The sequence below is a fragment of the Sorghum bicolor genome, chromosome 2 (genome assembly GCF_000003195.3).
Source record: "Sorghum bicolor cultivar BTx623 chromosome 2, Sorghum_bicolor_NCBIv3, whole genome shotgun sequence".
NCBI classification, from domain to species: Eukaryota; Viridiplantae; Streptophyta; class Magnoliopsida; order Poales; family Poaceae; genus Sorghum; species Sorghum bicolor.
The window spans coordinates 48,230,635-48,245,115 of record NC_012871.2 but is presented as its reverse complement, the minus strand read 5'-3'; positions in this window follow the sequence as shown (position 1 = coordinate 48,245,115).

The window sequence follows — 14,481 nt, the reverse complement described above, 5'->3', positions numbered from 1 at the left end:
CTACAGAATGAGCATACCACTTTTTTGCTCTTCCCAAAAGGGAGAACGGAAATAATTTCCATTTAAGGGTTTCTTGTGTCATGCGAGAAATAGATCGGCAAGAACACAACTACTCGAATTCTCTAAGGTGGGTGTATGGATCTTCATCTACTTGCCCAGAGAAGGATTGCTTCTGAATCATGGCTATTAGATCAGGGCCGAGGTCGTAGCCATCTGTAAGAATTGGATGTGATGATGGTGGTGGCTCTAATAACTCGCCCTTTGGAGCAAAGAATTTATAGATAGGAGTGAAATCCATGTGGTGTGGTGAAAATGGTAAGGTGAGTGTGGTAAAAAGGAAAGGAAAAAGGATACACGGATGACTTGGTTCGAAACTAGCACAGCTACCGTTCCCCGGCAACGGCGCCAGAAAGCTTATTGGGTATTTTAAACGCAAACAGAAAAATCCGCAAGCGCACGGATACCGATGTAGCTTTCACCCGGGAGTATTCCAGAGTATCGATTTTCCACAGGGAACGTGAGTGTACTAATTAAGATCCAAGATCGCCCAAGGATAACTATATAATTATTTTTGGTGGGAAGAGAGGAAGTTTCCTGAGAGTTCTCTAGTTGATCTAAGAATCAAGAATTACTTCAAGATTATCTATTTCGGGACATCAGAACACTAACCACAGAAATAGATGAGAAGGGGGCTAGGAAGCTCTGACTACGGTCCTACAAACACCGATCCGAACGAGGTGGAATACGTCGACCGTTAGGGCTGTCACTACCCTAAGGCTACCACAACAATCCGCAGGATTGGGTGCAATTCCAGGTAATTGCAAGACTAAACACCACGTCTAATCTATTAATTACTACTCTAATGTTGCAAAGACTAGAGCACTTGATGCAAGCAGGAATCCAATAAATAACTTGAATGTAAATAAAAGTAATTAAAGAACTCAGGATTATGAATTGAAGAACCTGGAGAACGATGAAGAACGAACCAGTTGCTGCAAAAGTACAATGTTGAGGAAGATCCGACAGATCCGGCTCCTCCTCCGCTCTCCTCTTCTCTCTCCCTATTTTCTAGATTACAACTAGAACTAACTAGAACTAGAACTAGAGGAACTAGAACTAGAACTAGATGAACTAGAACTAGATCTAGATGAACTAGAGGTAGAACTAGAAGAACTAGAGGGTGTTGGGTATTCTTAACATCATTACTAAAAGTAGACTAAGTTCTAAATCTAGCAACGGTGCCAAAAATGCCAAACCTATCCCTTACACCACTTAAGCCAAGTTGTCATCCCCAGCATGATATAAGAGACGCGGTATTGAAATATGCAATTGCTCTTCTAAATAAATAATGAATAGGATCTGCAAGCGCACAGATTAATACTGATGCAACATTTTAACCGGGAAGTATTCCAGGTATCGTTATTCATATTTTTACCACTGGGAAGGGATTAGAAATCATCACTAATGATTACAGAATAGAATATGAGATTGACCATCTATCATTGCATGTATAATTGAGAACATTATATCTAACTCATCATACAGGGATAAGTGTCACATAAAAGATATATGAAATAATAATAGTGACAAGGATAACTAATCTGATCTAGCCACATAATAAATATGATAAGCACCTCAATTAGATACTCTAGAAAGTCATTAGCATGGTATTAGAACGAACTACAAGAATATTCCCTAAGTTATTCTTAACTATATAGTCTAGCATATCATAGTTAGTGCAAGCATACTTAGCAATCATTGCTAGACAAGACTACGCCCATGCATAGTGATATTAGCAAGGAATATGAGAAACATAGCAATCACTCCCCTGTAATAATGTTGCTCTGCCAGCCCAATACACGAGAGGGGGACTATATAAGAATCAATGAAGCTGTCACTATCACGAACTACCCTACGATCTGGCATATTGGGTACAATCGCAGATAAATACGGTATAAGCACCACGCCTACACAATATCTATCATTTACCCATGGATCCGATGGATAAACGCTATACGATCCTAAGCATGTATATAGATCGTATCTAACTAAGCCAAGTACATAACTATGATAAACTAAGAACAATCTAATCTTGAATATAAGCAAGTAGAGCAAAGTCATAAGCAATATATTGAAGTAGAACAAAGTCATATTCATAATATTGAAGAACAAAGATAATTAGAAAGCAATTAGAAGCACAATTAGAGAATTACCAAGAATCCTCCTGACAGATCCGGAAACCAATCGAAGATTGACTCCTTCTAGTTCTAATCCTATGTAGCTATGCTAATCTAGATATCTAATTGATGTGGTGGCTCTAATCTTGATCAGAGGCTTCTTCTCCCTTGATGGAACAATGAATTAGGGTTGAGAGGCTCTCTCCTCCAGGGGCCAGGGGGTCTGGTTTTATAGTCCCTTCAAGTGAATATGGGCCCTTGGATCAAACTGACATAGATTGTATGGTTTAGATTCATCCTTTAGGTCGGTGGAGACTTCCCGCAAAGCAGAGTCCTGATTGGACTTGGGGGCAGGGCGGGCGCCCAGTTGGACAGGGCGGGCGCCCTGTCTGTGGGCCCGATTCGCCTCCGCTTCGGTCTCGTGGCTTCTGGAGTCTTCTAGATGTAAGATAATTACGCAGCACGTTAATATCTTTACGTAATCCTGACATGTGGGCCTTTCTTCCATATTTCCTAATATCCCCCTGCAGAAATAGACAAACACCAAAACTCGTGGAATTCTGTCAGATAAAACCCTAAGTCTAGATCTTTATTTCATTTGGATCCTTTTCTTTATTTATTTGATAATTAAATTTGATACTTAAGGACCGTCAACAAACTCCCCCAAGCTTACCTCTTGCTCGTCCCTGAGCAAGGATAGACTTACCTATGGATCAAAAGTAGTTGCAATATCTTTAAAAATTTGACGGTACACATGCTTTTAAATAAGATCTCATCTCTGAGTTAGAGTAAACTGTCAAGACTTAAAACTTACTTACTTTTCCTCCACCATGGGACTTGTAACTGTCACTTCTGTCTTGAGTGGTTAAAAGATAGAACAGTCTAGCCAAGTGCCATGTCTCTTATTCTTGATCAGCTATAGCTCTGGGTTTTTTTTTTGCAAATTTTCAAATAAAACTCAGAGATTCCTTGTATGATTCTCTCAGGTCTCTCTTTTGTGGTATTTTTGGATCCTTACCAAGGCATTGATGGTATATGCCTTCTCTCAAGATATGTGGTATTTGTGGTATAAAGCATAGTGACATTACCTTCTCTCTCACCCTACTCTAATATGGCTTTAATATCTGGAGCTCATAGGTGGGAGATAAAATATACATACTTACAAGACATTTATTGCATAGTCAAACCATGGATCCAAAGTAACAATTCAATAAGTTTAATCAAGATGTGCATGTGTGGCGAATGAATGGTATATGGTGATGATGGTGATAACAATGGTGAAATCAATGGTGGTGGAAGTCTAATTCTACTTTGCTCTTTGAGGGGATACATACCTTCCTTGCTTTTGAAACTTTATGAGGAGAATGAGATGCTCTTCTTTTTCTTTTCTCTCAGGTGGGTATCTTGCACCCCTAATTCTACTGTCGGACACTTGTCCATTTTTACCTCTCGTCTCACTCTTTTTCTTTTCTTTCGAGGTTCCGAGCACTTGCTCCTTTTTATTTCCTCGTATCTTTTTTTTTCTTCTCTTTTTTTTAGAGCATTCATCTCTTGAGATAATATAGCAAGTGGTAGTAACAAGATAACTTGAGCATTTATTTCACAAGGGAAAACAGAAAATATTTTTGGTTATTCTCTCCCGGATTAGGAGTAGAATATTTTCATGTGGTTCTGGAGATGGAAATGAATAGATATATGTGGATGGTACTTCCGGAATAGAAGTAGCATATATGAGTGAACGTGCAAGTGAAATCTTGATCTAACCACATGACAAGCTCCTAAGGGTCTACACAGCTTGACCACACTCAATGCTCATAAGCAGTAAATAATAAATGTGTGGCTTAAAGTCTAGCAAGCATGTATATATGGCTGTGGTAGGAATTTAAAGCTCTCATCATACAGGAACTCATCATGCAACTTTTTAAAGATTTTCAAAGATAAAATTCTCCAGAATTCTAGCATCTCTAGGAACAGATAAACAGCAGCTCAACCTTCCCATATCGTATCCGTTAACAACTTAGACTTCAGATCAAATTTTCATCCCACAAGTTTAGGTCTAGAGCAAGCTTTAAATTATAACAGTTATATCTAAACTTGAGAGAGAACTTAAAATGTGTAAATTAGGCAGAGCAACTATTCATCATATCCATGCTTAAGTTTTATTTAGATACAGATTAGCATAGCCACTTTATTTATTTATTAAACACACTAAGCAAAAGACATATATAAGCTTAAAATCTTTATTTGGTTTTCCCATAGTTTATGTGTATTAATATTCTAAAATAGTATAAGTATAAAGATAGATAGAAATACTTATCGGGATAAATGGGGGTGCTCTCCCCCAAGCTGAATTTTGACGTAATTTCTCTTGATGTAGCTAGCAGGTGGCAGAGGTGTATTTGAAAGTCAGCAGTATTCTGACAGCGATTAGAATGTCCTCCGTCTGCTAGTCTTCTTAAATTCTGTGGAGCTCAAATAAACAACAAAGCTTGTGGAACTGGTTAAGTGTTAGCATAAATATATAGCCTTCATCATCTTGAGACTCCTTAATAATTTTTACTCCCTGTTTTTATATATATATATTTTTTATTTATTCTATAAAGCAGAAAAATATTTATTTTATTTTTATGCCACCACAGTGAATGTACTTATGGGTTTTATGCCACTCGTCTACTCACATGGGGCTTACTGTTTTTTTCATATTTTTATTTTCTTTTATTTTTTTTAAGATAGTATGAATATGATTAACTAAGTAAACTATTAAAAATAATTGAAAGGGAAAGGATAACTACCAAGTTTACCTCTTGGCAAGGCGTTCGGTGTTTTTAAGTCCTCCAAACGGGACTCTCCAATTTCTTAATCGTCCTGAGGTTCGTTGGGTGGTGTAGTCGGTACTTCCGGCAGCGCCTCCTCTTCTTGTATAGTTATCTTCATCTTCCATACCTGACTCGGTGCTTCAATCTCCTCTGGATAATTCTGTTTAAACTCAACGTCTTCTGACCTTACAACTTCTCCTTCATAGTCTGCCCATCCATCCTTGATGATCTGCCTCCTCTGGTTGCGGTTGCGTCTCTTTCTGACCTGCTTAGATTCTTCAACGATATAGTTAGGGTCAGTAAAATAACGGCGTACCTTCTCTGAGGGGAAGTGCATATGGACTTCTCCGGTTCCAATGTAGATAATTGCTTTAACGGTGCTGAGGAACGGTCTTCCAAGGATGATGGGTGGATCATATTCGTCTTCTCCCATGTCAACAACTTGAAAGTCTGTGTAGACAAAGTGATCGTCTATTTTGACTGGGACATCAGATACTATTCCTTTAACTTCTCAAAATGTCTGATCTGTCATCTGGAGCTGAATGTATGTTGTTCTTAGTGGCATGGTCCCGAACAAGAGCCAATAGGTGACTGCGGCCATTATGTTGGCGCCTGATCCGGTGTCGCAAATCGTCTTGTAGAAGTTGTATCCATTTATGGAGCAGTAAATGCTTGGCATTCCTGGGTCATCCTTCTTGGTCAAAAACAGTGACTTCAGTTGGTGATCTTGGCCTCCATGGACTACAGTGACCATCTTAGCTGACTCGGTCCACACTTGCTTGTTCCTGTTTCTCCTGTTGGTCCTCTTCCTTGATTTACGTCTGGATTGATCTTGAATTTGTGTAGTCTTGTTCTTGAAGAAAAATGTTTCCTTCTTCCCTTTGACATAGAAACTGATCTTGGCAGCACTAGCGTAGATGATAGCTCCCGTGGTGTTCAAGAATGGCCTCCCTAAGATGATAGGTGCTCTTTCATCATTTCCGGTCTCTACCACTACGAAGTCTGCTGGTGCATACAAGGTACCAACTCGGACACAAAGATTCCTCACGATTCCTTTTGGAAAAGTTATCGTCTGATCTGCAAACTGCAAACACATGGTTGTTTCTAATAAAGGATATGTAAAGAATTTCACATAGAGTACCCTGGGTATAATGTTCACACTGGAGCCAAAGTGACAGAGTGCTTCTGGGACGTCCACCATGCCGATGGAGATCGGGATGACGGGGCGTCCTGGATCGCCTCTCTTGACCGGCAGACGGTCAGTAGAAAATTCATTGACAGGTTTACTCCAATTACCTGCATCAAACATGTCTACAAGATTTGCAGATTCTAATCCTTCCGGTTGTGATGGTATACCGGGGTTAGTAGTAGGAACAGCAGCAGCTATTTGATTTAACTGAGATTCAATCATTTTATTAAAGCTAATTTGATTCTTGATGGCAGTAGAAAAATTATCCATTCTATTGTTTATATTTTCTAGCATTTTATCATTAGATGCCAATTTCTTAGATAGGTTATCCATTAGCTTGCCTTGAGTAGACACTAACTCTCTCAAAGGTGGAAAATTATTAGAATTATTGTTGTAAGAATTGTTACCTGGATAATTACCTGAGTAGTTAGGCCTCTGTTGATTCCAACCTTGATTTCGTTGAGGACGGTTGTAGTAGTAGTTGTTGTTGTTGATGTAGTTCACATCCTCAAGTATCTCAGGGCAGTGGTTGCTTGAGTGTCCAGTGTCTCCACACTCCTCACAAGTCATGTGAGAGTCGTAGATGTGCATAACTTCTTTCTTGTCTCCAGCTCTATCGTCGAGCTTCTTCATGAGCAGGTCTAGCTTTGCAGACAGCATGTCTACCTCCTTCAGCTGATGCATCCCTCCACCTCTCTTGCGTGTCTGGGTCCTCTCTTCATTCCAGCTTTGATTGGACGCCATCTTCTCCACAAGAGCTGTGGCTTGTGATATAGTAAGTGATAAGAATGCTCCTCCAGCTGCAGCATCCATAGTCTCTCGGGCACTGTTGCTGAGCCCATGATAAAACGTCTGCATCAATAGCCAACTCTCCATTCCATGATGGGGACATTCTAGGATGTAGTCTTGAAAGCGCTCCCATGCTTCTAGAACAGATTCATCATTTTGTTGCTGAAAACTTGTAATCTTCCCACGGAGAGCATTGGTCTTGCCCATGGGAAAGAACTTAGCCAGGAAGTTTGTTGAGCAGAGTGCCCACGTAGTATTCTTCTCCTTTGTAGCGTAAAACCACTGCTTCGCTCTTCCTAACAGTGAGAATGGGAAGAGGCGAAGTAGTATAGCGTCTTTGGAAACTCCTGCTATGGTGAATGTGTTGCAAATCTCCAGGAAGTGTTGTAAATGAGCACTAGCATCTTCATGTGCCTTCCCACAGAACTGGTTGGATTGCACCATGTTGATAAGTCCAGGCTTGAGCTCAAAGTTGCCATCGATCTCTGCAGCAGGTCTAGTGCGGATGTTGTCCGTAGTGGGAGCTGAGAACTCGCGGATTGATTTGTTCGCCATGGCTTCGAACTCTGAAGACAAGTTCCGGTGATCTTCTTGATTGGATGAAGCTTCTTCGTGAAGTGTTGATGATTTCTTTAGCTTGGCTCTCGTCTTCTTGAATAATGCTTCGGGATTGTCAACAAAATTCCCTAGAAGATGTCTTCTATTCATACATTCCCCTGCATAAGATAAAATAGAAAAATATCGGGGTAAAACTGTATGAGAGAATAGATAAGCTCAATCATATTAGTGATGCGAATGATAACTCAAAATCTTTTATTCTATTCTTGATTAGTAATCAACCTTCCCCGGCAACGGCGCCAAAAATGCTTGTTGGGTATTCTTAACATCATTACTAAAAGTAGACTAAGTTCTAAATCTAGCAACGGTGCCAAAAATGCCAAACCTATCCCTTACACCACTTAAGCCAAGTTGTCATCCCCAGCATGATATAAGAGACGCGGTATTGAAATATGCAATTGCTCTTCTAAATAAATAATGAATAGGATCTGCAAGCGCACAGATTAATACCGATGCAGCATTTTAACCGGGAAGTATTCCAGGTATCGTTATTTATATTTTTACCACTGGGAAGGGATTAGAAATCATCACTAATGATTACAGAATAGAATATGAGATTGAGCATCTATCATTGCATGTATAATTGAGAACATTATATCTAACTCATCATACAGGGATAAGTGTCACATAAAAGATATATGAAATAATAATAGTGACAAGGATAACTAATCTGATCTAGCCACATAATAAATATGATAAGCACCTCAATTAGATACTCTAGAAAGTCATTAGCATGGTATTAGAACGAACTACAAGAATATTCCCTAAGTTATTCTTAACTATATAGTCTAGCATATCATAGTTAGTGCAAGCATACTTAGCAATCATTGCTAGACAAGACTACGCCCATGCATAGTGATATTAGCAAGGAATATGAGAAACATAGCAATCACTCCCCCGTAATAATGTTGCTCTGCCAGCCCAATACACGAGAGGGGGACTATATAAGAATCAATGAAGCTGTCACTATCACAAACTACCCCACGATCTGGCATATTGGGTACAATCGCAGATAAATATGGTATAAGCACCATGCCTACACAATATCTATCATTTACCCATGGATCCGATGGATAAACGCTATACGATCCTAAGCATGTATATAGATCGTATCTAACTAAGCCAAGTACATAACTATGATAAACTAAGAACAATATAATCTTGAATATAAGCAAGTAGAGCAAAGTCATAAGCAATATATTGAAGTAGAACAAAGTCATATTCATAATATTGAAGAACAAAGATAATTAGAAAGCAATTAGAAGCACAATTAGAGAATTACCAAGAATCCTCCTGACAGATCCGGAAACCAATCTAAGATTGACTCCTTCTAGTTCTAATCCTATGTAGCTATGCTAATCTAGATATCTAATTGATGTGGTGGCTCTAATCTTGATCAGAGGCTTCTTCTCCCTTGATGGAACAATGAATTAGGGTTGAGAGGCTCTCTCCTCCAGGGGCCAGGGGGTCTGGTTTTATAGTCCCTTCAAGTCAATATGGGCCCTTGGATCAAACCGACATAGATTGTATGGTTTAGATTCATCCTTTAGGTCGGTGGAGACTTCCCGCAAAGCAGAGTCCTGATTGGACTTGGGGGCAGGGCGGGCGCCCAGTTGGACAGGGCGGGCGCCCTGTCTCTGGCCCCGATTCGCCTCCGCTTCGGTCTCGTGGCTTCTGGAGTCTTCTAGATGTAAGATAATTGCGCAACACGTTAATATCTTTACGTAATCCTGACATGTGGGTCTTTCTTCCATATTTCCTGATATCTCCCTGCAGAAATAGACAAACACCAAAACTCGTGGAATTCTGTCAGATAAAACCCTAAGTCTAGATCTTTATTTCATTTGGATCCTTTTCTTTATTTATTTGATAATTAAATTTGATACTTAAGGACCGTCAACAGAGGGATCCTCTCTACTTGGATGTAGACTTGAAACCCTAGCTTTGATTCTGTAGAAGAGGTATGCCTCCAGGGGCTGGTGGGGGTCTACTTATATAGTCCAGGAAGAGTAGCCCCCAAGAAATCTAGGAAGAGTAGCTCCCAAGAAATCTAGGAAGAGTAGCTCCCAAGGAATTTCCACGTTATTCTCCACCATCCGATCAAACCGACCTTAATCGCGTGACTTTCCTTGATCCTTAGAGTCGGTGGAGCACGATCCGCGAAGTTGACCCTGATTGGGCACTGTAGCAGGGCGGGCGCCCAGGAGAGTAGGGCGGGCGCCCTGCCTCCGAGCCCGATCGCCTTCCCGTTCGTTCCCGTGGCTTCTGGAGTCTTCTAGATGGTAGAAAATTGCGCGTCACGTTAATATCTCTATGTAATCCCGACATGTGGGCCTTTCTTCCATATTTCCTGATAACCCCCTGCAGAAATAGATAAACACCAAAACTCATGGAATTCTGTCACATAAAACCCTAAGTCTAGGTGTTGGTTGCATTTAGATCCTTTTCCATGATTAGTTAATATAAATTTGGTCAAACTTAAAAAAGTTTGACTCTCCAAGATTCTTGGAGTGACTTACAATTTGGGATGGAGGGAGTATTTGAGTAAAGTATAAACGCAAGTAGAAACACTTAGCTGGATAAATGGGGGTGCTTGTTGACGGTCCTTAAGTATCAAATTTAATTATCAAATAAACAAAGAAAAGGATCCAAATGAAATCAACATCCAGACTTAGGGTTTTATCTGACAGAATTCCACGAGTTTTGGTGTTTGTCTATTTCTGCAGGGGGTTATCAGGAAATATGGAAGAAAGGCCCACACATCGGGATTACATAGAGATATTAACGTACCGTGCAATTATCTTACATCTAGAAGACTCCAGAAGCCACGGGAACGAAGCAGAGGCAGAATGGGGCCTGGACCAGGGCGCCCGCCCACCTCTGGAGTCCAATCAGGACTCTCTTTCGGGATTACGCTCCACCGACCTAAAGGATCAAGGATAACCGATCAATCAATGTCGGTTTGATCCGATGGCCCATATTCACTTGGAAGGACTATAAAACCAGACCCCCTGGCCCCTGGAGGAGAGAGCCTCTCAACCCTAATTCATTATTCATCAAGGGAGAAGAAGCCTCTAATCAAGCATAGAGCCACCACATCAATTAGACATCTAGATTAGCATAGCTACATAGGATTAGAACTAGAAGGAGTCAATCTTCGATTGGTTTCTAAATCCGTCAAGAGGATTCTTGGTAATTCTTTATTGTTCTTCAATTGTTCATCTTTGTTCTTCAATATTATGAATATGACTTTGTTCTACTTCAATATATTGATTATGACTTTGCTCTACTTGTTTATATTCGCAATTATATTGTTCTTAGTTTATCATAGTTATATACTTGGCTTAGTTAGATTGGATCTATATACATGTTTAGGATCGTATAGCGTTTATCCATCGGATCCATGGGTAAATGATAGATATTGTGTAGGCATGATACTTATACCGTATTTATCTGCGATTGTACCCAATATGCCATATCGCGAGGTAGTTCGTGGTAGTGACAGCTCCATTGATTCTTATATAGTCCCCCTCTCATGTATTGGGCTGGCAGAGCAACATTTTTATAGGGGAGTGATTACGATGTTTCTCATATTCCTTGCTAATATCACTATGCATGTGCATAGTCCTGTCTCACAATAATTGCTAAGTATAATTGCACTAACTATGATATGCTAGACTGTATAGTTAAGAATAACTTAGGAAATATTCTTGTAGTTCGTTCTAATATCATGCTAATGACTTGCTAGAATATCTAATTGAGGTGCTTATCATATTTATTATGTGGCTAAGTTATGCTGATCCGATTAATTATCTTTGTCACTATTCATTACTTTATATATCTATTATGTGACACTTATCCCTGTATGAAAGAGTTAGATAAATGTTCTCAATTATACATGCAATGATAGATACTCAATCTTATATTCCATTCTATAATCAACGTTGATGTTTAGCAATCCCTTCCCAGTGGTAAAAATATAAATAACGATACCTGGAATACTTCCCGGTTAAAATGCTACATCGGTATTCATCTGTGCGCTTGCAGATCCCATTTGTTATTTATTTAGATGAGCAATTGCATATTTTAATACCGCGTCTCTCATGTCATGCTGGGGATGACAACTTGGCTTAAGTGGTATTGTTGACGGTCCTTAAGTACTAAAATTAATAGTCAAATAAACATGAAAAAGGATCAATATGAAACAAACATCTAGAATAGGGGTTTTATCTGACAGAATTCCACGAGCTTTGGTGTTTATCTATTTCTGCAGGGGTTTATCAGAAAATATGGAGAGAAGGCCCACATGTCATGTTTACAACGAGATAATTACGTGCCGCGCAATTTTCCTTGATCTAGAAGGATCCAGAAGCCACGGGAACGAACGGGAGGCGATTCGGGCTCGGGGGTAGGGCGCCCGCCCACCCCCCTTGGGCGCCCGCCCAGGTGGAGAGTCCAATCAGGACTCTGCTTCGGGACAATCCTCCACCGACCTAAAGGATCAATCTAAACCATACAATCTATGTCGGTTTGATCCAATGACTCACGTTCACTTGAGGGGACTATAAAACCAGACCCCCTGGCCCCTGGAGGAGAGGAGGAGAAATCATTATTCAGAGGTAGCCATCAAAGTTAGGGTTTAGATCTCTCTCCCACAGAGAATTAGAATTAGCTACTCCCTAATCCTTCAAGTTTAGAGGTTGATTAGATAGCAATTAGAGAAGTAGAGCACTACGCTCTGGATTCGGATCTTCGGTAATAAAGATTGGTATTATTCATATCTTTCTCTAATTCTATTGTTCTAATTGCATTATGTCTCTAATTATTATGTTCTTAGTTTGCTCTAGTTCTATATTTGATATAGTTCTAATTGATAATGAGTTTATGTATAAGTTTGCAAAGCGCTTAGCTCTTGTCGCGAGGGAGTTAGGTGATAGATCACATGTGAGCGTGGTGCTTAGATGTTATTTATCTGCAAATGTATCCTATTGGCCGGGTCGTGTGGTAGTTCGCGATAGTGACAGCTTCGTTGATTCTTATATAGTCCACCCTCCGTTGATAGGACAGGCAGAACCGGTATTGTGGAGTAAGTCATGCGATGTTCTGATTTACTTTATCAATGTTCCTTATACATGAATGAAGAGTCTTTTATGCTATATATGATCTTGTAGATAACTAGAGTAGATTATGACTTAGTAGTTAGTAGATAACTTAGAATCCATTCTCTAGCTAATCCGACATCACCTACATATATGAGGAGTAGTCTATTTTCTAATCGCTGTGCTATCTACCCATGAACTTATACTTTATTATCATTATCTTTATGGTTTACCCCCTGCTAGAGTAAGTGACTGTGTGACGAGTTTTTTATTAGTAATCATGTTCTTGCAAGTTTATCTCTAGTCTATGCCTTGATAGATTTTGCCCCTTTGATTTAATTCCATCTGCTTAGATCCCTAGAGCAAAATTATAAATAACGATACCTGGAATACTTATCCTGGTGAAATGCTACAATGAGGTGTTTTATCTGTGCGCTTGCGGATAGAATAAATTATTTTCTAGAGAGCCTTTACATTTATAAATACCTTTGTACACTCTGGCGCCATGCTAGGGATGACAACCTAGTATTTAAGTGGTGTTAGCTAGTGTCAACAAGCATTTCTGGCGCCGTTGCCGGGGAGTTACGGGGAAATTACGGAGACATGTTAGAACACTTATAGGAATTATATGAGTCTCAGGAATAAGTCATAAAAGGAACAAAAGGGTAATATTAAGGAAAGCCAGAAAATCAATCAAGGTTATTCATATAAAATTTTAGACTAGACTATAGAGAAATAATTGCATAAAACAGCTACTAAGTGAGAAATCATAACAAGGCACCGCTGCTTTGGCAGGTTCACCCTGTTGTTTTTCTATGTTTATATTTTTATACAGGGTATAACATGATTGACTTTGGGTGCATTCAACTCTTCATCATCAGAACCAAAGCAATCAAGAGAAGAAGAAGCTAGCTACCAATTGCTGAAGCTATGGCAGAAATGACCTTGCAAGAATTCTCTGCTCCAAGTCTTGACAACATTCCAACTCGTCCAAGATTTGCAGTAGAAGAAGGAATACCTGAGTTTGAGCTCAAGTCAAGCCTCATCAATTTGGTGCAAGCTACACAATTCAGTGGAAAGGCACATGAAGATGCTAGTGCACACTTGCAGAATTTCTTAGAGATTGGAAGCACAATCCACATCAACGGAGTTGACAAAGACGTCATACTGCTTCGCCTTTTTCCATTCTCACTAGAAGGAAAAGCGAGGAAGTGGTTCTACACTCATCAAGATAATATCAACAACTGGACGAACTTGTCAGATGCCTTTCTATCAAAGTTTTTTCCTATAGGCAAAACAACTGCCTTAAGAGGAAATATTGTCAGTTTCCAACAGCAGAAGACAGAAGCCATTTCAGAAGCATGGGAGCGTTTTGAAGGATACATATCAGATTGTCCTCACCATGGAATGGCTACATGGTTACTTATGCAGACCTTCTACCATGGATTAACCCAGAAGACTCGTGAGTGCCTAGATGCATCTGCTAAAGGATCTTTCTTGGAGCTTACAACTGGAAAAGCAGAGATACTTTTGGATAAGATAGCAGAAAACCAAAGCTCGTTCCAAGATAAAGCTCAACAATGTCATCAAACTGAAGAAATACCAGAAGAAGTAAATGCATTATCAACTAAGATGGAAAATTTGCTCCATTGGATTGACCAGAGGGCCAAGTTCAAAGAAGATCAAAGGGCCATTGAGACAGCATACAAATATCAACCAACTTCGAGTCAACCCAATAGCAAAGGTATGAATTCAGGTAATACTTTCAAGCAACTTTCATTAAAAGAGATAAT